General features: G+C 41.4%; 1 long non-coding RNA gene across 1 annotated transcript in view; it reads right to left on the reverse strand.

Moving 5' to 3' along the window:
• LOC307185245 overlaps positions 1-26150 on the reverse strand; it is a 372576-nt gene that overhangs the window by 309152 nt on the left and 37274 nt on the right. The window contains exon 2 of the long non-coding RNA XR_013827925.1: positions 610-657. This is a non-coding gene — a long non-coding RNA (uncharacterized lncRNA). The remainder of the gene's footprint in view (positions 1-609; positions 658-26150) is intronic.

Raw genomic sequence — 26150 nt, forward strand, 5'->3', positions numbered from 1 at the left:
AAAAAATTACTAAGTGCCTATTTTGTGCTAGGAACTGGGTTATAAGTGCTTTCACATATATTATATCATTTTACCCTTAAAATGTACTACATTAAGAGGTACAATCATCTTCATACAAATATGTCCAAGGTCACATAGCTAGTAAAGTGACAGAATCAGGAATTGAAGCCAATTCTTTCTGACTCACGGAGTTCATGATTTAGCCAATTCACCACAGGTCATAGGTGAGGGTCATTCTCCACAGCAGATGCTGAGAGAATGAAGTTTAGTAAAAATATGAACTAAGACAGGAACAAATCCCTTCACTGTGAAGGGCTAAGAAAATAAAGAGCTGAATCTGGGAGAGTACCTTCTGACCTTGCTTTCAGAATTGTTTGTAAGCCATGGCAATTCCGAGGTTCTGTCACTGGGCTGCTAGATTCCATTTCAATTCAAGGATCTCTCTCCAATTTCATTTTTGCAATTATGGAGGCAAAGTAAATGAAAACCAAAAACACTTTGTTTCTGGGTAATCCTTGCCTTCCGAAAACAAGTCATTCTTTTCAGGAAAAAACATCAGCAAACTAATTTTTTTTTAAAGGAGCAATGCAGAGGGGGAAAATAGCATACCTTTTGCTTGGTGCTTGATTTCAGGCCAACTCGGGAGTGACTTTTGGACTAGAGGAAAAATGAGAAAGAAATTTATGAAGAACACAGTATAATGGTAGAACTTATTCTGAAGTCATTTCTTCTAGAAGGTATAAGTTTTCATTTAATAGCCAAAAGAAAACAAATTAATTAATTTTTAAAAATCCTTTCCCCTAGCCTTCTTTCACAGCCTCTGGAAATCTAAGAATAGAAGCAGAGCATAGACTCCAGTGTTGAGTTTTACATACCGAATGGAAGACTGTTTAAGTCCTGGAGCTGAGACAGCAAAGATGCACCTACACTTTGTCAATGCCTGGCTCATATTTACCGACTCAGCATCTTTCTTAGAGGACACCAGCAGAAACTGAAAACTGCAACGCATGAGCAAATAACTTCCAGCTATAATAAGGCAAAGGGAAAGGAGGGGAAATGAATAAAAGAAGAGGAAAGGAAGAAAGAAGAGGAGAGAAAAGAAAAAAAAATGCTCTATAAATTGGAAAAAGAGAAAATAGAGGCAGAATGAAGAAAAGGGCATGTTTATGGCAAGATTTCCAAGAGCATTTCAATAGAGAAGATTTTAATCTCTGCTAATTTAAATGTATTTTCAGTAGGTGGAAACGAAGCTCTCAAAAACATTAGTTCTAATAGAGGGCTTTTTATTTTCCAACAAGATTATCTAATCTTATTTGGAATTAGGAAAGGTAAAACAAGCATTAATTAAGGATATTTTGGTATAGATACCATTATGATTTTTCTCCCAATGAGAAAAAAGCAAAATCAAGCTTACTATGTTTAGCATTCAGATAGTGAATACATATGGCATTAAGTGTACGATGAATCAAAGTTAACTCTAAACCAATTACTACACTGTACCTAGAAAAAAGCCTAGTCTCTAGTCCTCAAATTGTTTGATCCCAGGATTACTTTACACTCTTAAATATTATAGGGGTCCCCAAAGAGCTTTTGTTTATGTGGGTTATATCCATTGACAATCACTGTCTTAGCAACTGGAAATGAGAATTTTTTTAAATATGCATTTATTAATTCATTTTAAAATAGCAATAATAAACCCACTACATGTTAAATAACATATTTTTATGTATTTTATGTATATTCCTAAACAGAAAAAATTAGTGAGAAGATGGTATATTTTTCATGTTTTTGAAAATCTCTGATATTTAGCTTAAATAGAAGACAGATCCTCATACCAGCTTCTGCATTTAATCTATTTTGATATGATATGTTTTTGGTTGAAGTAAATGAAAAGAATTCAGCCTCGCTCAGTTATGTAGTTGGAAAAGGAAAAAGTATTTGTAATAATCTTTTCAAATAATTGTGAATATTCTTCTCTGATATGACCTCAAAACTTGACAATTGGTAGTTTCTTAAAGGTTAGTGACTATGTAGAATAAATCATACCAATGAACTTTTTATACTCTGTTACATAAAAACTGGTTGATCTATCTTGCACTTTGAATAGATTTTTCACCCACACATGTTTGTAGCATCATACATTGGATCATCTGGAAAGCAGTGGTTCTCAAACTTTATAGAGTTCACAAAGATCATTTAGGGGACTCTTAACCATGTAATTTGCTGAAACTCCAAGTCAGGAGGTCTGGGGTGGCTCCCAGGAATGTGCATGCTAACAAGCATCTAAGGAAATTCAAATAGATACATGGTCCACTAACTACAACTTGAGGACCACTTGCCTGTGAAGAATGGTGGTAACTTGGGATGAGAAGTAGGAAAATATGGAAAATGGTGTTAATGCTCTCTCTCTTTCTCTTTGAAGAATACAAATAAATGAACCTCTTTTCCCTTTCTCTTTTAAATGCCTGGTGTTAAAATTCTTCATCTGATAGGCACAGGATAACTGAAACAGGCTGAATGTTGGTAAAGTACTCAAACTACTCCAAAAGCAGATCTGAAACGGTTCTTTAACCTCTCCAGTTTAAAAACATAAGCACACAGATTCTGTGTTTATGTATATTTTTAGAAATTTAGTTGGGTTTCTATGCCATATTAAATGCCATAAACATCTGTGAGTATGGCCTTTATACTCAACTCAAAATCATAATAGCAAACATGACCTAAAAGACAAGACTTCCATTTATAAAAGGGATTAAAAGCTGTGATGGTTAGTTTTACGTCAACTTGACTGGGCTAAGGGATGCTCAGATATCTGGTAAAACATTATTTCTGGGTATATCTGTGAGGATGTTTCTGGAAGAGATTAACATTTGATTCAGCAGACTGAGAAAAGAGGTCCAGCCTCACCAGTATGGGTGGGCACCATCCAAACTGCTGGGGCCTCAAATGGGAGCAAAGGCTAAGGAAGAACAAATTCCCTATCTTCTTGAATTGGGAGGTCCATCTTTTCCTGCCCTTGAAGAAATATATATATATATATAGAGAGAGAGAGAGAGAGAGAGAGAGAGAGAAATATATACATATATAGAAATATACACATATATAGAAATATATTTCTACTGGTTCTGTTTGTCTGGAGAACCCTGATTAATACAAAAGCCAATCCAGTTCCAGAGAAATAACATTTTCATTTGACATTAAATGAGTTCTTTGATCTCTCCTTGTAAATGTCTTATCTAGACAGAATGGAGGTTGGACCTGGCAAAAATACCACCTGCATCGTACGTATCATGCTATACATTAAGTCCACACTTACAAAAGTGTGGCCTTCTGAAAATTTCTTTCATTAGTTAGGTGTTAAGGACTTAGAGCTTATTTCCACATAGAAGTAATTTCTTTTTTTTGCGGTACGCGGGCCTCTCACTGCTGTGGCCTCTACCGTTGCGGAGCACAGAATCCGGACGCCCAGGCTCAGCGGCCATGGCTCACGGGCCCAGCCGCTCCGCGGCATGTGGGATCTTCCCGGAACGGGGCACGAACCCGCATCCCCTGCATCGGCAGGCGGACTCCCAACCACTGCGCCACCAGGGAAGCCCAGAAGTAATTTTATAGGCTACAACACAAAGCCCTGTTAACCTCTGATATAAGCAAAATGCTCTGCAAGTTCAATAATTTTAAAAAAAAGTGTACTATCACAGTACTAACACCTATACAAAGCATAAAAATACTAAAAATCAATTAAGAAACCATTTTGCTTTTCTATACATCTTGAAAAATAAAAAAGTATGTGTAATTTGAAGAAGATGGAGACTAAGGTAGAAACTCTGGAATTCCGAAGTGGCCTTACTAGAAATTTCAGGACATGGTATTCACTGCTAATGCATGACGGCTCATGTTTGATGCTCCCCCCACACCTCCCCTCCCAAGCAGATGGTTTTGCTTTTCTTGATTCAAGTGCAACCCAGCATTACTCTGCTCTGTAGCATCTATGAATAGGGTCACTTAGGACTACTAAGGGGTGAAGAAAAGCAGGAAAACAGAGCGGTTGTTAAGCATCTCCCTGTGGCAGGGCACACTGTGCCCAGGCTAGCCCTCACTGGGGACTGACTATTGCCCATTGTCACCTGTGGTCCAACACAGAATCAGAGGAGACAATCAAAAGGGGGGAAAAGCTTGTTTTCCTCAAATAAATGAGTAAAATTGAAAAGAGAGGAAAGATGGGGAAGGAAGAAAGATAAAGAAGAAACTAAAATAAAAATAATAAACATCACCAGCTCACCTTTTCTGAGCACTTACAATGTGTTCCCAGCACACCATGCAACTTACATCTTTTACGTGACCCACATAACATGGCTAAGAGATAAGTATAATTATATTATTATCTCAATTTTATAGAGGGGAAGACTGAGGCATAGGAAGCAAAATAATTTGCCCAAACCCATACTGCTGTTAAGTGGCAGAACCAAGACTTAAACTAGTTGGTCTGATTCAAAGCCCATGGTCTTAAAAACTACTACACTATTTATATGGGAATAATTGCCCAGGGAGGAATTTAGCAGAGTCTAGAGTAGTGAAAATCAGAGAATACCCAGAAACTGTGTTGCACAACAATCGCTTCAAGAGAAAGAAAGGAAGTTGTAGGGAAAAGGCAGTAGATCAGAAATGTACCCAAGTCAGACGTGAGCTGGCATCAGTGGCCAAAGATCCCAAGATGTTCTCCAGAGGCAGCAAATGGCAGAAGGGAAGGAGAGCAGAGTGGCTTTGTGGTGAGGCAGGAAGGGGAAGGGTTATTAATTAACTGGACCACATCTGCAACAAACATTCACAAATCAGGTGCACCTAATCTGCGGAATGCCTGCACGGTATTTTATTGTAGTCTTCAAGACATTTAAATAAAAATAGCCTACCTCATAAGGCTAACCCTCCACCCCACATACACACAGCGTACATAAAAAAGTGGCAGAAGCAGCTGAAGGAAACGTTATAAAAGAAATCCTTGATTTTCTTCTATAGTCAACTTATACCAAGCTGTCCTCGAATTCTGACCTGAACTCTTTGTTAAGTCAGTGTTAATTAAAACAGTGGGTTCTGTAAAGTTACTCCAAAGTTGAAAACAGCAAGAGATGAATGTGCTTCTGTTTTCCAGACTTATTTATGAAAACGAGCATTCTGACATCTAAGTCTGCAGTCGTGATTGAGTCCATAGCAAGCAGGACTTGAATGGAAACCAAAAGGGAATGTAAGTGACCTCTCCCAGCAAATATCACCCCTTCTCCCCACGAGCAATCCTGCCCACATCAGAAAAGGCACCCCAGTATGTGATTTCTCTGCTACTTTTAGCAGAATTAGGACATGTTTCAGTTTTCCCTACCAACAGTAAGAATTCAATTTAAACCCCTGATGAAACTGACAAGGGAGCACTCTTAAATATGGTCTCTGGTCTGAGTTCCCTTAATTGGAGCTGCAGGCTAATTTAATGGGCTCAGTCTCAAATGGGGTGATTAGCAACCCAATAAATCATGTGAGTCCTAGCCGGCTCTCTTAGCAGGCTGTATTCAGAAGTGTCACCCCATGTTCAGAGGCTGGAACAAGGGACACCTCTGAATTGATGTGACATTAAAAATCCTCCCACTTCACGTCCTTGTCTGTGCTTGCCTTCCAGAACACAAAAGAAGAAATGGCTGAAACAGAAAGGTTCCAGAAACAAGAGCGTCTGCCACATAATGATTTGCCAGGTGATAACAGTGCAGTCAAGACTGCACAGTATTAAAAGAAGATACTCCCCTGCCCTGTGGATTGTTTCTTAATCGGATCCTCTTTGGAAGAAATCATAAAGACAGTTGAATTCAAAAGGTCTATGATGCTCTGAAATGCAATTCTTCATAATGTAGGGCCCCGCCTCCTTACCTGAGGGAGAGGGAAGGTATCTCACTCTCCAACAGAAGTTTAAGGAGTCCTTCCTTTCCGGTATAAATGACTGGGACAAAATTCCTCTCTGGTCACTGAGCTGCTGTCAGGTCCTTCTAGATTCCCTTTCTCTGGCTTTATTCTCTTCTCACACCTTGGGTCACTGGACCCAACCCCATCTGAAGGGAGATGACTGGATGGTCTAATCTGGGAGCAGTGGTGAGTCACCATCGTTGCTGCTGAACTTCTGTCTGCCCTTCTCTCTGGTAACAGTGCCATATGTCTGTATCAGTCAGGCTCCCGGCAAGAAACAGAGGGCACCCTAGCGAGAGTTTAATGGAGGGATGTGGCACGGAGGTGTAGACAGGATCAAGGGAAAGCAGTAAGGGGTGGCGGGGACGCACCCCAAGCTAACATCAGTGGTCAGTAATTATCACCGCTGACCAAAGGGAGAGCTGTAGCCCAGGAGAGAGCACTATGGGGAACGCTGCAGCTTCCACACCGCAACCCAGCTGGCGAAGAGGCAGAGAAGTCTACCCCTCACCCTCCCAGCACCTGCCGCCACAGCCCATCCATCGGCCAAACGCGGGTGGAAGCCAGAGGACGAGGGACTTAAGAGTCTGTAGAAGTCAGCCTCCTGGTGAAACGGGACATCTCCAGCACCAGCACTTCAGCCTTTCTTTAGGACTCGCCACCTTCCCGTGCCTTTTCCCTTCGTAAGGAATAAGTATTTTGTGGTGAGACTATGAATAGGTCTGTTTTTCATAGTTCTTCACCAACGTTCAATCTGTGTCAGTTTGAACTCACGGTTCCCTGTTCTATTCAGTGGGTTTTAACCTCTTAGTGTCGTTATTTATTTTTGAAGCTCAAATTGTCCCAGATGTGGCGTGTGGAGCCCTTCAAACTGCTCCTGAGTCCTTTGGACATGCTCCTCTCACTCTCTAAGTGCTTCCTTACTTTCATGCACAAAATGTTGCAGGTTCATCTTTTGCCTTCCCTGCCCAGCCCTTCAATCAGCCATTTCTCCAAGAATCCCTGGCTCCTTTCAGTGGAGAACGGTATTTAGAAACCACAGGATATTTATATTTAAAAAGCAGTATCTACTGCATAGACACACATTTACATTTATATTGATCTTTTACTCTACATCTCTATCTTTCCATCTATCTATCCATCCATCCATCCATCCACAACCAGAAAATCACGAATCCACACCAATACCTCCAGTTCCAATCCAGTATCACAGGGTTGATTTTATCTTTCCCCCTTTCCATATTTGCACCACGGTTCTCTCACAGCGGGAATCCGGCCCCTCCTCGCCCTGCCTGGGCTCGGACCCTCTCCGGGAGCTGCCTGCCCGCACAGGGGGAGCCTTGTCACTCTTCTCAGGCGCTGACACCTCACTCTGGGCCACCTTTGTCCACAGACACCCTCCTCATACCGCCTGGGCTCCAACATGCCATGCCAGGCCATCCTCTGCTCTGGACCCCCTCCTCATGCTGCCTGATCTCCAGTACCTGCACCGGATGGACACCTCCTCACCTCACTCAGGCTTTGACACAATACACTGAGCAGCCGTCCTACTGGGTGCTCTTGTTATGCCCCCCCTGCACAGAACAGCCTCCCTCTGGGATGCCCTCCTCACCCCCCATTGGGTCCAACACCCTGCTCTGTGCCACCTCGGCTTTCCACCCCTGCCCCCAGCAGACTCTTAGCTTGCTCAGCCCCACTTAATGGCTTTTAAGTGGAATGGTTCAGAAAGGGAAAGGAAAAGACTGGAAGAAGAAAAGAAACAGAAAGAGGAAGAACAGGAGTGTTGATTTTATAGAATATAAACCAATGGCATTAGTGGCCATGTTACCCCCATCACAAAGAACTGCCTAAGAAAAATGCGTGAACACCTGGGTCCAGCCATGCCTGAAGCCAGGTATACAACCAGATGTTCACTATGTAAAGCAATAAATTAAATTATGTGCTCAAGCTAGTTTCAACTGGGATTTATGGCACTAGGAATTGGCAAAATCTTAATAAATAGCATCACCTTTGCTTTTAATCTAATTTTTATCTTGCGGTATAATTCTAATAACTGACTGGCGTTCTATAATATATCTAAGTCCTTATTAGGTATCATAACTCATATAACTGGATTTTCCCTTTAATAACTTGACAATACCCCCACCATACTGTGAGCAGGATTATATTAATGTCTTTCTACACTTTGAGCAGAACCCAAACCCTAGCATGTACTCCATAAATATTTGTTGACTCTGGCATGAAATCACACCTTGTTCCTTATAGGCCCCACTAAGAACTGAAGTCATATCCCTCAATCTGAGCCTGGTATCTGGGACCCTATGCCCTTAGAATGCTGACAGACATCCTAAAGAAAACTGCAGCCTTGTATATTTAAAAGGTCACATATTATTCTGATAATCATGGTGAAAACTAACACTGTTGTGTTCTTCTAAGTGCCACAGGCTTTACATATAGTATCTCATTTAATTCTCACAACAAATCCTATAGTATGGGTACTATTATTGTCAGTCCCATTTGAAAAAGAAAACCAAAGCTCAGAGAGGTTACCTGATTTGCCCAAAGGCACCCATCTAGTCAGTGTCTGTGCCAGGATTTGAACTCAGGCAGCCTGTCTTCAAAGCTGCCTTCCTTTTTTCCTTTTAGATCATCTCTGATTTTTTTTCCAATTTGTAAATATGGTAAAATACACCTAAAATTTACCATAGTACCCATTTTTAAGCGTATGGTTCAGTAACATTAAGTGCATTCACATTGTTGTGCAACTGAGCTCCTGAACTTTTTCATCTTGTGAAACTGAAACTCTACCTGTTAAATAAGGCCTCCTTCCCCAGTTACCCCAGCCCCTGGAAACCACTACTAGTCTACTTTCTCTATCTATGAATTTGACTAATCTAGGAACCTCATATAAGTGGAATAATACGTACAGTGTTTTTTTGTGTGTGACTGGTTTATTTCACTTAGCATAATGTCCTCAAAGTTCATCCACATTGTAGCATATGTCAGGACTACTTTCCTTTTTAAGGCTGAATAATATTCCATTGCATGTATATACGTTTTGCCCATTCATCTGTTGATGGACATTTGTATTGCTTCTAAAAGCTGCCCTTCCTAACCACTGCATGTAATCAACTCCCATATGCCCCGCTGCCTGCTCTCTACATTCACACCCTCCTCAGGGATTGCCCCGGCTTGGGTGCCATGGTCTGCCTACCTGCCTGTTCTTTCTTCCCACTGTCAGTTGGTGCCTCTTACTGGCGCTCTCCTAGCACCCGGGGAGGAGCGGGAAGGAGAGCTTTCGTTCTAAGGTCCAGTTTCTCCCTGTCTACCCTGGTGGCCATGGTTCACCCTCTATGCCAGCCTTATCAGGAACCACAAAGGACAGGGTTTCTAAGGAGTGGTACTCCCCAGCACACCAATTACTTGGGAGATGAATCCTTCCTATCTCTTTTGAACGTCCCTCCCAGGCACGCCACTGACTGAAGCCGGGAAGCTCCTACTGCTATTAATAACGCTACAGACAGGAGGGAAAGAAGGAGCCGTGTTCAAAAATAAAACAATGATGAACGCAGCACACGAACAAGGCCAAGACAAATGACTATAATGTATTCTGGATTCATACGCTTCCAAGGCTAATTAATGTGCCGAAGTCTAACACTGAGCATTCTCTGAAAACACAATGCCACAAGGAAAATACTAATAAAGACCAGTTACTTTCACATGATAAACTCCAAAGCAAGGGTTATGTCTGTCTTCTCTCTAGCTCTCTGAAGGCACAAAGTAAGCACTTATTCATGAAACTAACAAAAGTCCAGACAAAGGAATGCGTTTTTTCTGCTCGCCCCGCTCTATTAGCTCTATTAGTTATTTTAGCAAGAAAAGGGGACATGAGCATTTTACTGACCACAACATAAAGAAGAGGATTAAGATTAAAGGGTATTGACAATACCCAGTATTGGCTTCCGGGAAGATGGCAGAAGAGTAAGACGCGGAGATCATCTTCCTCCCCACAGACACACCAGAAACACATCTACACGTGGAACAACTCCTACAGAACACCTACTGAACGCTGGCAGAAGACCTCAGACCTCCCAAAAGGCAAGAAAGTCCCCACGTACCTGGGTAGGGCAAAAGAAAAAACAGAGACAAAAGAATAGGGACGGGACATGCACCAGTGCCAGGGAGCTGTGAAGGAGGAAAGCTTTCCACACACTAGGAAGCCCCTTCGCGGGCGGAGACTGCGGGTGGCGGAGGGGGAAAGCTTCAGAGCCGCGGAGGAGAGCACAGTGACAGGGGTGCGGGGGGCAAAGCGGAGAGATTTCCGCACAGAGGATCGGTGCCTACCAGCACTCATCAGCCCGAGAGGTCTGCTCCCTGCTACCCTGCCGGGGCGGGCGGGGCTGGGAGCTGAGGCTCGGGCTTCGGTTGGAGGCAGGGAGAGGACTGGGGTTGGCGGCGTGAACACAACCTGCAGGGGGTTAGTGCGCCACGGCTAGCCGGGAGGGAGTCCGGGAAAAAGTCTGGACTTACCAAAGAGGCAAGAGACTTTTTCTTCCCTCTTTGTTTCCTGGTGCGCGAGGAGAGGGGATTAAGAGCACTGCTTAAAGGAGCTCCAGAGACGGGCGCGAACCGCAGCTAAAAGCGCGGACCCCAGAGACAGGCATGAGACGCTAAGGCTGCTGCTGCCGCCACCAGGAAGCCTGTGTGCGAGCACAGGTCACTCTCCACACCTCCCCTCCCGGGAGCCTGTGCAGCCCGCCACTGCCAGGGTCCCAGCATCCAGGGACAACTCCCCCGGAAAAACGCACGGCGCGCCTCAGGCTGGTGCAACGTCACGCCAGCCTCTGCCGCCGCAGGGTCGCCCCGCACACCGTGCCCCTCCCTCCCCCCGGCCTGAGTGAGTCAGAGCCCCCGAATCAGCGGCTCCTTTAACCCCGTCCTGTCTGAGCAAAAAACAGAAGCCCTCCGGCGATTTACACGCAGAGGCGGGGCCAAATCCAAAGCAGAGCCCCTGGGAGCTGTGAGAACAAAGAAGAGAAAGGAAAATCTCTCCCAGCAGCCTCAGAAGCAGCGGATTAAAGCTCCACAATCAACTTGATGTACCCTGCATCTGTGGAATATATGAATAGACAACGAATCATCCCAAATTAAGGAGGTGGACTTTGATAGCAAGATTTATGATTTTTTCCCCTTTTCCTTTTTTTTGTGAGTGTGTATGTGTATGCTTCTGTGTGGGATTTTGTGTGTATAGCTTTGCTTCCACCATTTGTCCTAGGGCTCCATTCGTCCGTTTTTTTGTTTTCTCTTAATAATTATTTTTTATGTTAATAACTTTATTATATTTTATCTTACTTTATTTTATTTTACTTTATCGTTTTTCTTTTTATCCTTCCTTCCCTCCTTCCTTCCTTCCTTCCTCCCACCCTCCTTTCTTTCTTTCTTTCTCTCTTTCTTTCTACTTCTACTAATTATTTCTTTCTACTTTTTCTCCCTTTTATTCTGAGCTGTGTAGATGAAAGGCTCTTGCTGCTGCAGCCAGGAGTCAGTGCTGTGCCTCTGAGGTGGGAGAGCCAACGTGAGGACACTGGTCCACAAGAGACTTCCCAGCTCCACATAATATCAAATGGCGAAAATCTCCCAGAGATCTCTGTCTCAATGCCAGCACCCAGCTTCACTCAACGACCAGCAAGCTACAGTGCTGAACATCCTATGCCAAACAACTAGCAAGACAGGAACACAACCCCACCCATTAGCAGAGAGGCTGCCTAAAATCATAATAAGTCCACAGACACCCCAAAACACAGCACCAGACGTGGACCTGCCCACCAGAAAGACAAGATCCAGCCTCATCCATCAGAACACAGGCACTAGTCCCCTCCACCAGGAAGCCTACACAACCCACTGAACCAACCTTAGCCACTAGGGACAGATACCAAAAACAACGGGAACTACAAACCTGCAGCCTGCAAAAACGAGATCCCAAACAAAGTAAGATAAGCAAAATGAGAAGACAGAAAAACACACAGCAGATGAAGGAGCAAGATAAAAATCCACCAGACCTAACAAATGAAGAGGAAATAGGCAGTCAACCTGAAAAAGAATTCAGAAGAGTGATAGTAAATATGATCCAAAATCTTAGAAATAGAATAGACAAAATGCAAGAAACATTTAACAAGAACCTAGAAGAACTAAAGATGAAACAAACAATGATAAACAACACAATAAATGAAATGAAAAATACTCTAGATGGGATCAATAGCAGAATAACTGAGGCAGAAGAACGGATAAGTGACCTGGAAGATAAAATAGTGGAAATAACTACTGCAGAGCAGAATAAAGAAAAAAGAATGAAAACAACTGAGGACAGTCTCAGAGACCTCTGGGACAACATTAAACGCACCAACATTCGAATTATAGGGGTTCCAGAAGAAGAAGAGAAAAAGAAAGGGAATGAGAAGATATTTGAAGAGATTATAGTTGAAAACTTCCCTAATATGGGAAAGGAAATAGTTAATCAAGTCCAGGAAGCACAGAGAGTCCCATACAGGATAAATCCAAGGAGAAATACGCCAAGACACGTATTAATCAAGCTGTCAAAAATTAAATACAAAGAAAACATATTAAAAGCAGCAAGGGAAAAACAACAAATAACACACAAGGGATTCCCCATAAGGTTAACAGCTGATCTTTCAGCAGAAACTCTGCAAGCCAGAAGGGACTGGCAGGACATATTTAAAGTGATGAAAGAGAAAAACCTGCAACCAAGATTACTCTACCCAGCAAGATTCTCATTCAGATTTGATGGAGAAATTAAAACCTTTACAGACAAGCAAAAGCTGAGAGGGTTCAGCACCACCAAACCAGCTCTACAGCAACTGCTAAAGGTACTTCTCTAGGCAAGAAACACAAGAGAAGGAAAAGACCTACAATAACGAACCCAAAACAATTTAGAAAATGGAAATAGGAACATATATATCGATAATTACCTTAAATGTAAATGGACTAAATGCTCCCACCAAAAGACACAGATTGGCTGAATGGATACAAAAACAACACCCATATATTTGCTGTCTTTAAGAGACCCACTTCCGACCTAGAGACACATACAGACTGAAAGTAAGGGGATGGAAGAAGATATTTCATGCAAATGCAAACGAAAAGAAAGCTGGAGTAGCAATTCTTGTATCACACAAAATGGACTTTAAAATAAAAAGTATTAGAAGAGACAGAGAAGGACACTACATAATGATCAAGGGATCAATCCAAGAAGAAGATATAACAATTTTAAATATTTATGCACCCAACATAGGAGCACCTCAATACATAAGGCAAATACTAACAGCCATAAAAGGGGAAATCGACAGTAACACATTCATAGTAGAGGACTATGCCCTCTATTCTCCCATTCTGACTATGCCCTCAGAATGGGAGAATATATTTGCAAATGAAGCAACTGACAAAGGATTAATCTCCAAAATTTATAAGCAGCTCATTCAGCTTAATAAGAAAAAAACCAACAACCCAGTTCAAAAATGGGCAGAAGACCTAAATAGACATTTCTCCAAAGAAGATATACGGAATGCCAACAAAGACATGAAAGAATGCTCAACATCACTAATCTTTAGAGAAATGCAAATCAAAACTACAATGAGATATCATCTCACACCAGTCAGAATGGCCATCATCAAAAAATCTAGAAACAATAAATGCTGGAGAGGGTGTGGAGAAAAGGGAACCCTCTTGCACTGTTGGTGGGAATGTAAATTGATACAGCCACTGTGGAGAACAGTATGGACGTTCCTTAAAAAACTACAAATAGAACTACCATATGACCCAGCAATCCCACTACTGGGCATATACCCTGAGAAAACCATAATTCAAAAAGAGTCATGTACCAAAATGTTCATTGCAGCTCTATTTACAATAGCCCGGAGATGGAAACAGTCTAAGTGTCCATCATCGGATGAATGGATAAAGAAGATGTGGCACATATATACAATGGAATATTACTCAGCCATAAAAAGAAATGAAATTGAGCTATTTGTAATGAGGTGGATAGACCCAGAGTCTGTCATACAGAGTGAAGTAAGTCAGAAAGAGAAAGACAAATACCGTATGCTAACACATATATATGGAATTTAAGAAAAAAAATGTCATGAAGAACCTAGGGGTAAGACAGGAATAAAGACACAGACCTACTAGAGAATGGACTTGAGGATATGGGGAGGGGGAAGGGTAAGCTGTGACAAAGCAAGAGAGAGGCATGGACATATATACACTACCAAATGTAAGGTAGATAGCTAGTGGGAAACAGCCGCATAGCACAGGTAGATCAGCTCTGTGCTTTGTGATCGCCTGGAGGGGTTGGATAGGGAGGGTGGGGGGGAGGGAGACGCAAGAGGGATGAGATATGGGAACATATGTATATATCTAACTGATTCATTTTGTTGTAAAGAAACTAACACACCATTGTAAAGCAATTATTATACAATAAAGATATTTTTAAAAAAAGATTAAAGGGTACTTAGAAATTCACCTCATCCACCAATCCACTCCCTCCCCATCCTACATCCTTGAAAGAGCTTTATATTTTTATTTTTTATTTTATTTTATTTTTTCGGTATGTGGGCCTCTCACTGTTGTGGCCTCTCCCGTTGCAGAGCACAGGCTCCGGACGCGCAGGCTCAGCGGCCATGGCTCACGGGCCTAGCGGCTCCACGGCATGTGGGATCTTCCCAGACCAGGGCACGAACCCGTGTACCCTGCATTGGCAGGCGGACTCTCAACCACTGCCCACCAGGGAAGCCCTATTTTTATCTTTTGATTCCAAGATCCCATCCTCCTTTGCCTTCTTCCCATAGAATATGAAGACTAGCACAGCCCTGAAGGGTCAGAAGTGATGCCTGATGGCTCCATGAGGTATTTTCGCCTCCTCTCTCCAGGGTTCAAAAGGAGTCAAAACAGGCACCCAGAGAACTCTCACAGCTCATCACACTGAAGGGTGCACACACTCGCTCAGACATCCATGTGTCCCCACTTTCTACAAGTAGTTACTGAACCACGTTGTTCCAGGTGCTCTTAGGGACACGGTGCCAGATAGGCAGGACAATTACTGTAGATCTTTACATGCTACAGCGTCATCATTAAGCCATTCTAAACCCCAAACACGTAAAATACACCCCCCTCTAAAGTTCGATAAATCTTCAGGTTATTTTCTTCATGCTAGACTGTGGTCTGATTTTTTTATATTTACTTTTTTTTCTTTTTGTACTTTCTATTTGGTACTTATTTTACTAGATAGCTTAAATTAATCCCCTCAAATTGCTAAGCAGTCATCTCAACAATATTTTTAAGAAAAAATCTGCCCTTTGCCACTGTTTTATGTTATCTCTTGACTCATATAACTAAATTTTCATGGGAAAGAGACATGGATTTTTGAAATACTTCCCAATACCTTTTCTTTGATAATCCACTTCCTTCCCTTGCTGTCCCTAGGAAGGGGAAAGGAAAAAGTATATTAAGGTTTTTTCCACTATTGCTCCAGTGAGGACTGAGAGCAAGATGAGACCAGTTCCACGCATTTTTTACGTACGCATTATAGTATAATATGAAACATACATACAACAAAACACTGATATATTTTCAATCTGTGGATGAGTACAAAAATATTTTAACTACTATAACTTTTTGTGCTTTAAGATCTAATAGGGATAACCTTTCAAAAATAGAAATTCTTTTGTACATTCTGGCTATTTCAGATAAACTCTTCTCTCCAACCCAATCAGATTTTAATTGCTATTGTATTATGTCTATAAGTCACTGCAAATTGGAAAAATCTCTACATGATCTAGTCTTTCCATCTGGGAGATATTTAGTTTTAATGAACATGGACAATTATGCTTCTGAAAGTCACCCTTCAATTCCAGAACCCCTGACCTTGGCCAGCCTGAAATAGCTCCGTGAGAATCACACTCAGCTGAATCTAGTAGCAAAATCACAAAGCCTCACCATGGAAAAGTCCCTTGAGTCCTCTCAATCACTGGCCAACATTTATTAAGGCACTTCCTAAAGTTAGGAGCTGTAGATACAGTTCCTGCCCTCGAGAGTCTTATAACTTAGTTGAATAGGTATGTAATAGTCCCAGAATGAAAATTAAGCATAAAAGATAGTTTATATTAAATATCAAATACACAGGACCTATAGGAAGTGATTAAGAGAGCATTGGTTAGAAGATGCAAGTGTGAATAGGACTTGAGGTGACCTGAAATGGCAGCGTCCTATTTAGATGGGTGAAGATAAGAGCCGAGCACAACGTCAGACATATAGGTAGTCAATAACTCCTAGATAAACAAGGAGACGGGCCTGCCAGGCAGGGATAACACCACGGACAAGGGCACGGCGGGGAGGAAGAAATGCACATGGTGTCCCTGGAGAATAACGAGTTGACCAATTTCTCCATACGGTTGTGAAGAACAGATGGAAGAGGTAGGCAAAGTAGGGCAGTTTCAAACTGGTAAGGGCTCATGGGATAATCTCACCTAAATTTTCTATTAGGGGCTCACGACTACTGGATTTGTTGTTATTGTTCAATTCAATTCCACAATCATGTACTGAGCCCCTACACATCCCAGGCATTGTGCGCTCAGAATGTGAAAATGAGTAAGACATTCTCTCTGAACTCAAGGATCTACTAGCCGAATAGTCAAACATATAAGCCAATGACTTCCAATCAATGTGGCAGGTATTATACAGAGATATGCAACCTCCTAGAAAGACAGCACAAAGGGAAAAGGTACGGGAAGGTCTCTGGGAGGCGGTGGTGCTTCGGCTGAGTTTGGTCGATGACCAGGCATTGGTGAGCCCTGGGAGGGGCAGGGGGATCCCAGAAAGGGATAGAGAAAAGGTGTGAGAACGTGAGTCTGGGACTGCCCACAGGTAAGTGTGTCTGAAAGGCACAGCTCGAGGAGCAGGAAGTGGGCCCCCAGGACCAGAGAAATAGGTAGGCGTTTATTATCCAAAGGAATCTGGACTTCATCCCATAGGCAGTGGGAAGCCACTGAAGAATTTTATACAGAAGGAATAACACAGACAGATTTGTTTTGGAAAGAAAACTCTGGCAGTATTAAAGAGGCCTAGAGAGGAGTTAGGAGAGTTAATAGGATTGTACCCTTGTTGCTTTTTTATTGCTAGCATCAGTAGGAATGTGGGTTTCACCCTATAGCAAGTACCCTAAACTCAGTTCTTTCTCCAGCTCTGGCATGAAACAGGTAGGCACTTGGACACATCATTTCTCCTCTGTGGCCCTCAGTTTCCTCGTTGCAAAATGGGGAAGCTGTATGAAATGACCCCTAAGCTCCAGATGGTGACAATTCTTCAGACCCTCTCAATTATCCTCAAAGAAAGGCTGGATATGTAGAAGGGGAGGCGGGGTTTCAGTCAATAGTCTTTACCTTGAGTTCCATGGAAGGTAAACTAATTTTAATAAGCCAGCTATCAAAAATTTTTAATAGTTTTTATCTTTATTGATACTCTTTGTTTGGTGAGACTTCATGTTTGTTGGTTTGTTTTTCTCACGCTGTGCATCTTGCGTGTGGGAACTTAGTTCCCCGACCAGAGATCGAACCTGGGCCCTTAGCAGTGGAAGCATAGAGTCCTAACCACTGGACTGCCAGGGAAAAACCCATGCTATCAAATTTATCGAACATTTTCTTTTTACGTTTTATCTAAGTTATACAGAGGCTTAAAATTCCCAGAAAATTCTGTTTATGTACTATGCATATTTGCATGGACTTTAAACTGCATTTATGAAAACCCCGTGAGTTCTTTGGATTAAATAGTATATTTCAGTCCTAAGAATTATGCCCGTGCACAGAGTGCACCCAGAGGAATGTTCACTCTCAGATAGCTTATGCAACCTCCCAGTCCTAGCCCAGCCCAGTTTCATTAAAATCTCTATTACTGTAACTCAGTTGTGATTAAATATCCTTCCTACTTTTTCAAGAAGAAAAAAATGCAGCTAACTCTTGATAGCTTGTGTCAACTAGGGACATGGGTCACAGGAATAAATTAAATCCATAAATAATCCAGAACCTTCATTTAAGCCAAGAACTTCAATCTCCTTCCTCAACAAACCTTTTCCAAGAGCTGCTAACGAAGTATTCAAACTGACTTAAATGAGACTCCTTTGTGCAGGGTCAGCTCCAGGCAAAACTGGGAGGTGACTACCTGCTACCCTCTATCCCCAGAGTCCCCACTGCCTCTTTGCTCTATGTCTCACTCATAATAAACTTCCTAAATGCCAAATTGCAGTCTTCATCTTATCTGATCCTTCTGCAGCTCCTGACCCTGCTGACTACTCCTACTTTCCTGAATCTCTTCCCAGGGCCTCTACCTCTACTCTCCCCTCGTTCTCTCCTACTTTGTCAATATGCTATTTGTGATATCTTTAATGTCAGTGTGTCCTCCACACCACCCCCAGTTCATTTTTTTCTTTGCATGTTCTTCCTGGAAGATATCATCCACACCCGTGTGTTTAAATATGATGGCATATAAATCTAGCTCTCTTCTGAGCTCTTTTTTGATACATATTAGATGTTTAGTAAACACCTATTGTTAGTTTAATAAGCACCTATTGCTGCACCATGACCAGTAGTTGGATTCCACCCCAGTTTTCCAGCCCATATCTTAGTAGAACTCCTGTTCCATGTACTTCACACATCAGACAGAGCTGTTGTCTAACAAGCTGTGACTTACAGCTCTATGCTTTGCTAATAACTTCATCCCCTTCTCAACTCCAGCTCATCTTTCAAAACCCACTTGCAGTGTCAGGTCTTCTGTGAAGTCTTATCCTGCTCTCTCTTTCTCCTCCTGCAGAATTATTAACCTTCACCACTGGACTCTGAAAACACTTTAGTTATACCAATCTGTAATACCATTGAGCACACTAAAAAATAGTTGATGGTATACTGGACCGTCCCCTTAATCCATACTGCAAACTCCTTGAAAGTAGGGACCATATTCTGTTCAATTTTCTATCTCAAGTGACTAGTACAGTGCCTATCACATAGGGATCATAACCAGTCTAGGTAAAGTAAAACTGAACGAAAAGGGTGGGTACTTATGGGTCCTGTTGGGCAGGTTTTAGGTTGAGGGCTTGGAATGGATGCTTAGGCCAGAGTAAGGGAGCTGGTAGGTTGGAAAGAGGGCATTATGAATTGAGACATGGTACTGGAGATGTAGATCTTTCCTGCCCATGCATATTCCTTTCTAAGGGAGTGTGAACAACTCACAACACCTGCTGCCTCCATGACCATGTTCGCATCACATGGCCTCACACCTCACATGGCCTCACACATCCTTGGATTGGTCCAAGGATGGACAAGTAACCCAATGGGAAGTCAACAAATAAGCTAGAAAGCAGCCTATAGCCTGGCTCAGAAAGATGAAGAGGACCAATAAGATCTTTCACTCTCTCTGTCTCTGTCATCTCTGTCTCTGTCTCTGTCTCTGTCTCTCTGTCTCTCTCTCTCTCAGAAGGCAGTCTGAAGTAGTTAGTACATAATTGAAACCAAAGCTTAATAGTTACAGTATAAAAGGATCCTAGAAAGTGTTCGCTGTGATGACTTTTTAAAAACCCAAGTTATAAGACAGCAGAAAATAGAACATATGACAGAGAATAGCTGGGGCCCCAAGAGACAGACAGAGAGAGAGACAGACAGAGAGAAAGAGAGAAACTGAGCTTTTTCTCAATGGCTTCCCAGTTCCTCTTTCTCTGAGATCTAGTTCCTTCCTTGGTTGCCCATTATATAATCTCCTTTTTCTTGGCCTTTCATGAATAGATCTCTGTCCCTTATAACAGTCAATATAAAATAAATAAGGCTGCAGGGAAGGAATTATAAAGATGCTGAAGACAAACTTTATCAGTTTAATAATTTGCCTATAGCTAAATCTGTATATAAGAAAATAAAATTGGACCCCTATCTTATACCACACACAAAAATTAACTCAGAATGGATCAAAGATTTGAACATAAGACCTGAAACCATATAAATCCTAGAAGAAAGTAAGCTACTTGACATCAGCCTTGGTGATGAGTTTTTGGATTTGACGCCAAAAGCAAAGGCAACAAAAACAAAAATAAACAACTGGAACTACATCAAACTAGAAAGCTTCTGCACAGCAAAAGAAACCATCAATAAAATGAAAAGGCAACCTACTGGATGGAAGAAAATATTTGCAAATTATCCAAAATATATTAGGATCTCATACAACTCAGTAGCAAAAAACCCAAATAATCCAATTAAAAATGGGCAATAGACATTTTTCCAAAGAAGACATACAAACGTCCAATGCGTACATGAAAAGGTGCTCAATATCACTAATCACCAGGGAGATGCAAATCAAAACCACAATGAATTATCACCTCACACCTGTTAAAATGGATACTATCAAAAAGATAAGAGAAAATAACTGCTGGCAAGGATGTGGGGAAAAGGGAACCCTTGTACACCATTGGTGGGAATGTAAATTGCTGCAGCCACTGTGGAAAACAGTATGGAGGTCCCTCAAAAACTAAAAAGAGAACTACCATATGATCCAGTAATTCCACTCCTAGATATATATCTGAAGAAAAAAAAAAAAAAAAAACTAGCTCTAAAAGATACACACACACCCAAGTTCGTTGCAGCATTACTTACAATAGCCAAGATATGGAAGCAACCTAAATGTCCATCAATAAGTGAATGGATAAAGAAGGTGTGGTGTGTGTGTGTGTGTGTGTGTGTGTGTGTGTGTGTGTGTAATATTACATTATATATATAATGTAATATTATTCGACCATAGAAAAGAAGGAAATCTTGCCATTTGCGACAACATAGATGGATCTTGAAGGTATCATGCTAAGTGAAAAAACTCAAACAGATAAGAACAAATACTGTGTGATCCCACTTATACGTGGAATCTAAAAAAGACAAGAACAAAAAAAGAAAATGAGCTCAGGGGTACAAAGAACAGATGGGTGATTGCCAGAGGCAGGGGTGGGAGAGAATGATATGGGTGAAGGGGGTTAAAAAGTATAAACCTCCAGTTATAAAATTAGTAACATTGTGGAGATGTAATGTACAGCATGGTGACTAGAGTTAATAATATGTATTGTATATCTGAAAGTTTCTGAGAGAGCAAATCTGAAAAATTTTCATCACAAGGAAAAAGAAAGAAAATGAGAGCAAATTATCCTTCTCCTTTTTCTTGAGCCTCACTTCATAGCCCCAGTTCTCAGAACCCATAACTCAAGCTGCTAATCCTAGAGCCATGGATAAATTACATCTTTGAAATAAATAGGCTTTTATGAGGTGCCTGAGAAATGAGCTATTGGTTTTTAACATTTCTGTGGGACAGTGAATTCCAAGATGATTCACTCAACGAATATTTACTGGTTACCTACTGTGTGCGAGGCACTAAGCAAGGAACTTGTTCAAGAGGAATAGACTTTGTTCTTGTGGAATTTACATACTGGTTGGGAAGTGAGAAATACATAAGCAAGCAGACAAAAAAAATTACAAACATGTTATGTGCTATAAATGAAACAACAAGAAACTGAGAAAGAGAGTAAAAGAGAAAACTATAAGGCAATGTCTCTCTGAAGAGCTGACACTTGAGCCAAGACCTACAGGATGGAAAGCAGTGAGTCACGTGTACACTGGGCGTGTGATGTGGGGATGCAGCAGAGCCCTAAGGCAGAGAGCCCATGATGTGTTCAGGATACTTGACAGGGTTGGCTGAAGAGTAGAAAGTGAGTGGTTGAGGAGAAGAGCCATATCATGTAAGAGTTTGTAGCCCCTTAAAAGGATTTTGGATTTTAGTCCAAGTACAATGGAAAGCTATTAATGAATTATAGCCAGGGGAATAAAATGGGTTGATAAATATCTTTGGAAAATCATTCCTCTCTGTGGGTGGACAATTGATGCGAGCAGCCAAGAGTGAAGAAGGGAGGCCAGTTAGTACACTAAGGTAACAGTACAGGTGAACAATAAGAATGTCTTAGACTAAGAAAATGGCAATGTCCATGGATCAAGTTTATGGAGCCAAGACATTTCAGAATCAGCAGGACCTGCTTATAGATTGTATTTGAGGTGTATCAGAAACAGTTACATGAATAGTTGGGTGGATGTGTGTGCCATTTGTGGAAATGGAAAACTGGAGATAAGGGGATAGTTTGGAGGAGAAAATAGAGTTCCATTTAGGATATGCTGCTCTTGAGATGTTTGTGAGGCATCTCAGGGGAGAAGTCAAACAGGCAGATTACCTTTTGAACATAATGTCTGGTAAATCAATGACTGCTGCCTTAATGTTTAGTTATTTCACTTGTTTCTTTAAATGGTTAAGGCTATTTCAGTTTTTATTTTTCACGTCTTCCCTTGTGACAATAAACAAAGGGGGTTCGACAGTGTAGGGACTAATTCCATTTCTCCTTCAAATATATATTATAATGGTCTAAGTAGGAAAAACGGTAATAAAAAGAAATAAGGTCATGGATAGCCTCTGTATTATTTATGTGACTAATTATCAGTCTCTGTATTATTTATAAATGACTAAAATGTAGGAAATACAAAGTTCCAACCACAACACTGAACTCGTCTGTAGAGAATCCTATGTAGAAATTCCATAAATATAGATTATAGATAGGTAGGGCAGCATTATTTTTCTACTCCATAAGCTGTCAGTACTGAGTGCTGACTTGAAATTATAAAAACAGATGATAGATCTATAACTATCTTAGGGGCAGTCTCCTTACCCAAGAAGGGGATCCTTAATGTACTGTTACTGAAAGCTGATTTCCCATTCCTGACTATAATAGTTTGTGGAATCAACCACAAAAAAACACCAAGACAAAGAAAGGTACTCAGCAACAGCATTACACAAAACCAGCACAAGTATGCTTGATAAGCTATGTGAATAGAGTTTTTGTAAATCAAATCTGGTTTTCCTATGGACGCACATTTTGCCTTAAGAGAAACTTATCTTTGTTTATAACTGATCTCCAATTAATAATAGCTCCTAAAGCTTCACATTTAGGTTCCTTTTCTCCTTAGTCACTTTGAATTAATTAATGCTACATAAATGTATACTTGAATGCCCAAGGAATAACTCCGTGTAAAAAAAAAATCCTACAGTAAATCTTTTCTTTAAAGCACAGGATCCTTTGAAATGTAGCTACTGATCTTCTAAGTTTCCCGTTTAATTAGTTGGAGAATTTAATGTGAGTACCAAATAATAAAACCTATGTTTTCTTAAAAGGATAGACAACAATATGCTGTGGCCAGTACTTCCATGCTCTCACTACTGTAGCTCCCTCTTCCAACACTCAAGATGATGGAAAGAAATGCACACGAAGTCTAGATTCTGAAAGTATCCAATAGAAGCATCTCGTGTTCTTCACAAGGGGTTCTCTTCCTACATCAGAGTAGTCCCCACAAATTTCACAAGAAGGGCTCAGAGACCCCAAAAGTAGAATAAATTCCTGGTGTTCTGAAGTATATCCATTCCTCTGCTACCTACTCTATAATAAAACTTCAATTTGGATTTCTCCAGTCATAAATCTCAGTATCAGACTTCCACTCCCACCTATACGGCAATTTCTTAGGACTGATGTATGTCCACCACTTCCTACAAATTCTGCTTGTTGGTTTATTCCAATGGTGTAAAAGATGATCCTACTTTTTCTGGATTGAAACACTTTGATTTGGCTTTGGGGTCACAGCTCTTTCATCCAACCCCATTTAGACATCAGTTCTGTAAAGGACTCCCAGAGGAATTTTAGCCACTAAACATAAATTTCCCAGTTATTTACCTAAAACCTCCCTTTTGCCAGAAAGCCCCCTTGGTACTTCTATGACACCACTGCAGACATGCTATGGGTTTAGGGATCCTGCTAACTATGCCAAGTTATTGAGATTCACTTTCGGATCTCATAGGGGCTGCTCCCAGATACCATCACTTGGATGCTCAAATTGGATTTTATTCATACATTTTGCCAAGCCAGAGAGACCTGTCCTCAAACACGAGCTCTACCATATTTCTGCTTGTATGTTCTTGACTATGTTACTTAAGCTTTCTAGGCCTTGATTTCTGCATCTGTAAAATGAAAGTACTAATAATAGCCACTTCATAAGGTTGCTATAGGGTTCAATGAGAAAACGCCATAAAGCCCTTAGCACGTTTCCTGGCATAGAGCAAGCAGACAAGAGATAATAGTTGTTAAGGCAGTGGTGGTGGTAATAGTATTGTTAGCTAATGTGTAATCTGCATGTGCCTTCATGATATTTCTTCAGCCCACTCTTGAATACACAAGTTCTCTAGCTGTAACTCAGCCCAAGATACTGTCCTTTAAGAACACATCAAAATATAGCAAGGTACTCTGATGTGGGGCTTCCCTGGTGGCACAGTGGTTGGGAGTCCGCCTGCCGATGCAGGGGACACGGGTTCGTGCCCCGGTCCGGGAAGATCCCACATGCCACGGAGCGGCTAGGCTCGTGAGCCGTGGCCACTGAGCCTGCGCATCTGGAGCCTGTGCTCCGCAACGGGAGAGGCCGCAACAGTGAGAGACCCGCGTACCGAAAAAAAAAAAAAAAGATACTCTGATGTGGCTCACTAGATTGCTTCACATAGGTTATGTCCTAAAAGACAGGAATACTGTCCCAAGACCTCAGTTTCTTTCCATGATTTAATGCTGCGTTGTGAAAACATCTTCCACCTTTCTGTGCTCTTCATTTGATCTCTCTTTTCCCTCCCCAGTTGTCAATTCCCTTTCCCAAATAATTATCAACACATATTTGAACATACATACAGCTTCAAGAGCACAGACCCACATAAGTATACTGCAGGATTCTGAAGTACTTGGGCAGCCATGGGAACACAAAGAGGGCTGGGAGAGGAGCGTGTATCAGGGTCACAATAGCAGCAGAAGGGGCTGCACTACATGCAGGGTTCACTAGCTATGCTACTTATTTCCAGTATGATAAAAAAGGAAAAAGAAGGTCTTGGACAATTATTTTTGCAACATATGCAATGCCTGACATATTTCAAAAAGTCCCAAATTAATTGAAAGCATAAGTGAATTCTCAGGGAAAAAATTACTTCATTTTCTAAGAAATATTCAGCACTAGGACAGGTAGTTGTGGTTTATTAAGTTGGTGTGTATTTGGAAGTTGTCTCCCTTTCACAGATTTTACAAGTATGACACTTCTTTCTCTTTTTTTTGCTTCACACCTACCTAATGATCTCAATATAACAAATTTTCATTGTGTGATGCTAAATTCTACCTGAGTGGCACCAAAATGTTACAATATTATTTCATAACTCTATAGGAGTATTTTGGCCAAAAGTAGATAATTGTGTAGCCCCTAATGACTGGTCCTGTACTTGTGGAAGATAAGCTACTGACAACTACCCAGGAACTGAACAGGAACTTCTTACTTTACTAAACTAATGCTTGCTTTCAGGATTGTCCCTGATGTCACCCAGGGTCCATTCTAACCCATCAACTTCGTACTCTAAGAAAAAGGAGAAAAACTGAGCCCCAATATGAGAACTAAAATCATAACTTTTCAGGGAAATTCTTGATTGCCTTCTCCTTTTCTCAAACCTCTTCACATCGTGATTTACAAGAGTCCAGGAAAGTAAGAAGACTCCTAGATGCCATGGTTCAGAGACTCGCAGGTAAGTTAGACAATGAGACGAAGAGTAGAGAACAAATTGGACAGACAGTGGTTCAGAACAGGACTGCCTGAGATACAATATTGGCCTTTTGAGGGGGACATGTGCTGTTACAGGGGAAGAAGTTTGTACTTACATCCTTACAGACTTCTCTAGGATCTTTAATAGCACTAAAAAAGATCCAGGAAGCAAAGGAAATTTGGTAATGGAGATAATAACCCCATATCTGGTGCTGTGGGCTCTTCACATTTGGTATGGGACCTAATCTTTTGGATTAATCTGGGCACTCTGGACTTCTGATTGAGAAGCAGACTACAAACTCTGACCACAAGCCTTCTTTTGGTATTTGTGTCACAGTGTTCAGATGTGTGATCTCCAGGGTCTTAAATGCTGCTTTGCAGCCTCTGCCCCATGACCTAACAAGTGATCATTGAGCAAAAAGAGTGGGGAAACTTGATACTTACAGAGGTAGAAACAACCACCTCCAGATACTTGAT

This window comes from Stenella coeruleoalba (genome assembly GCF_951394435.1).
Source record: "Stenella coeruleoalba genome assembly, chromosome: 4".
Taxonomy (NCBI): domain Eukaryota; kingdom Metazoa; phylum Chordata; class Mammalia; order Artiodactyla; family Delphinidae; genus Stenella; species Stenella coeruleoalba.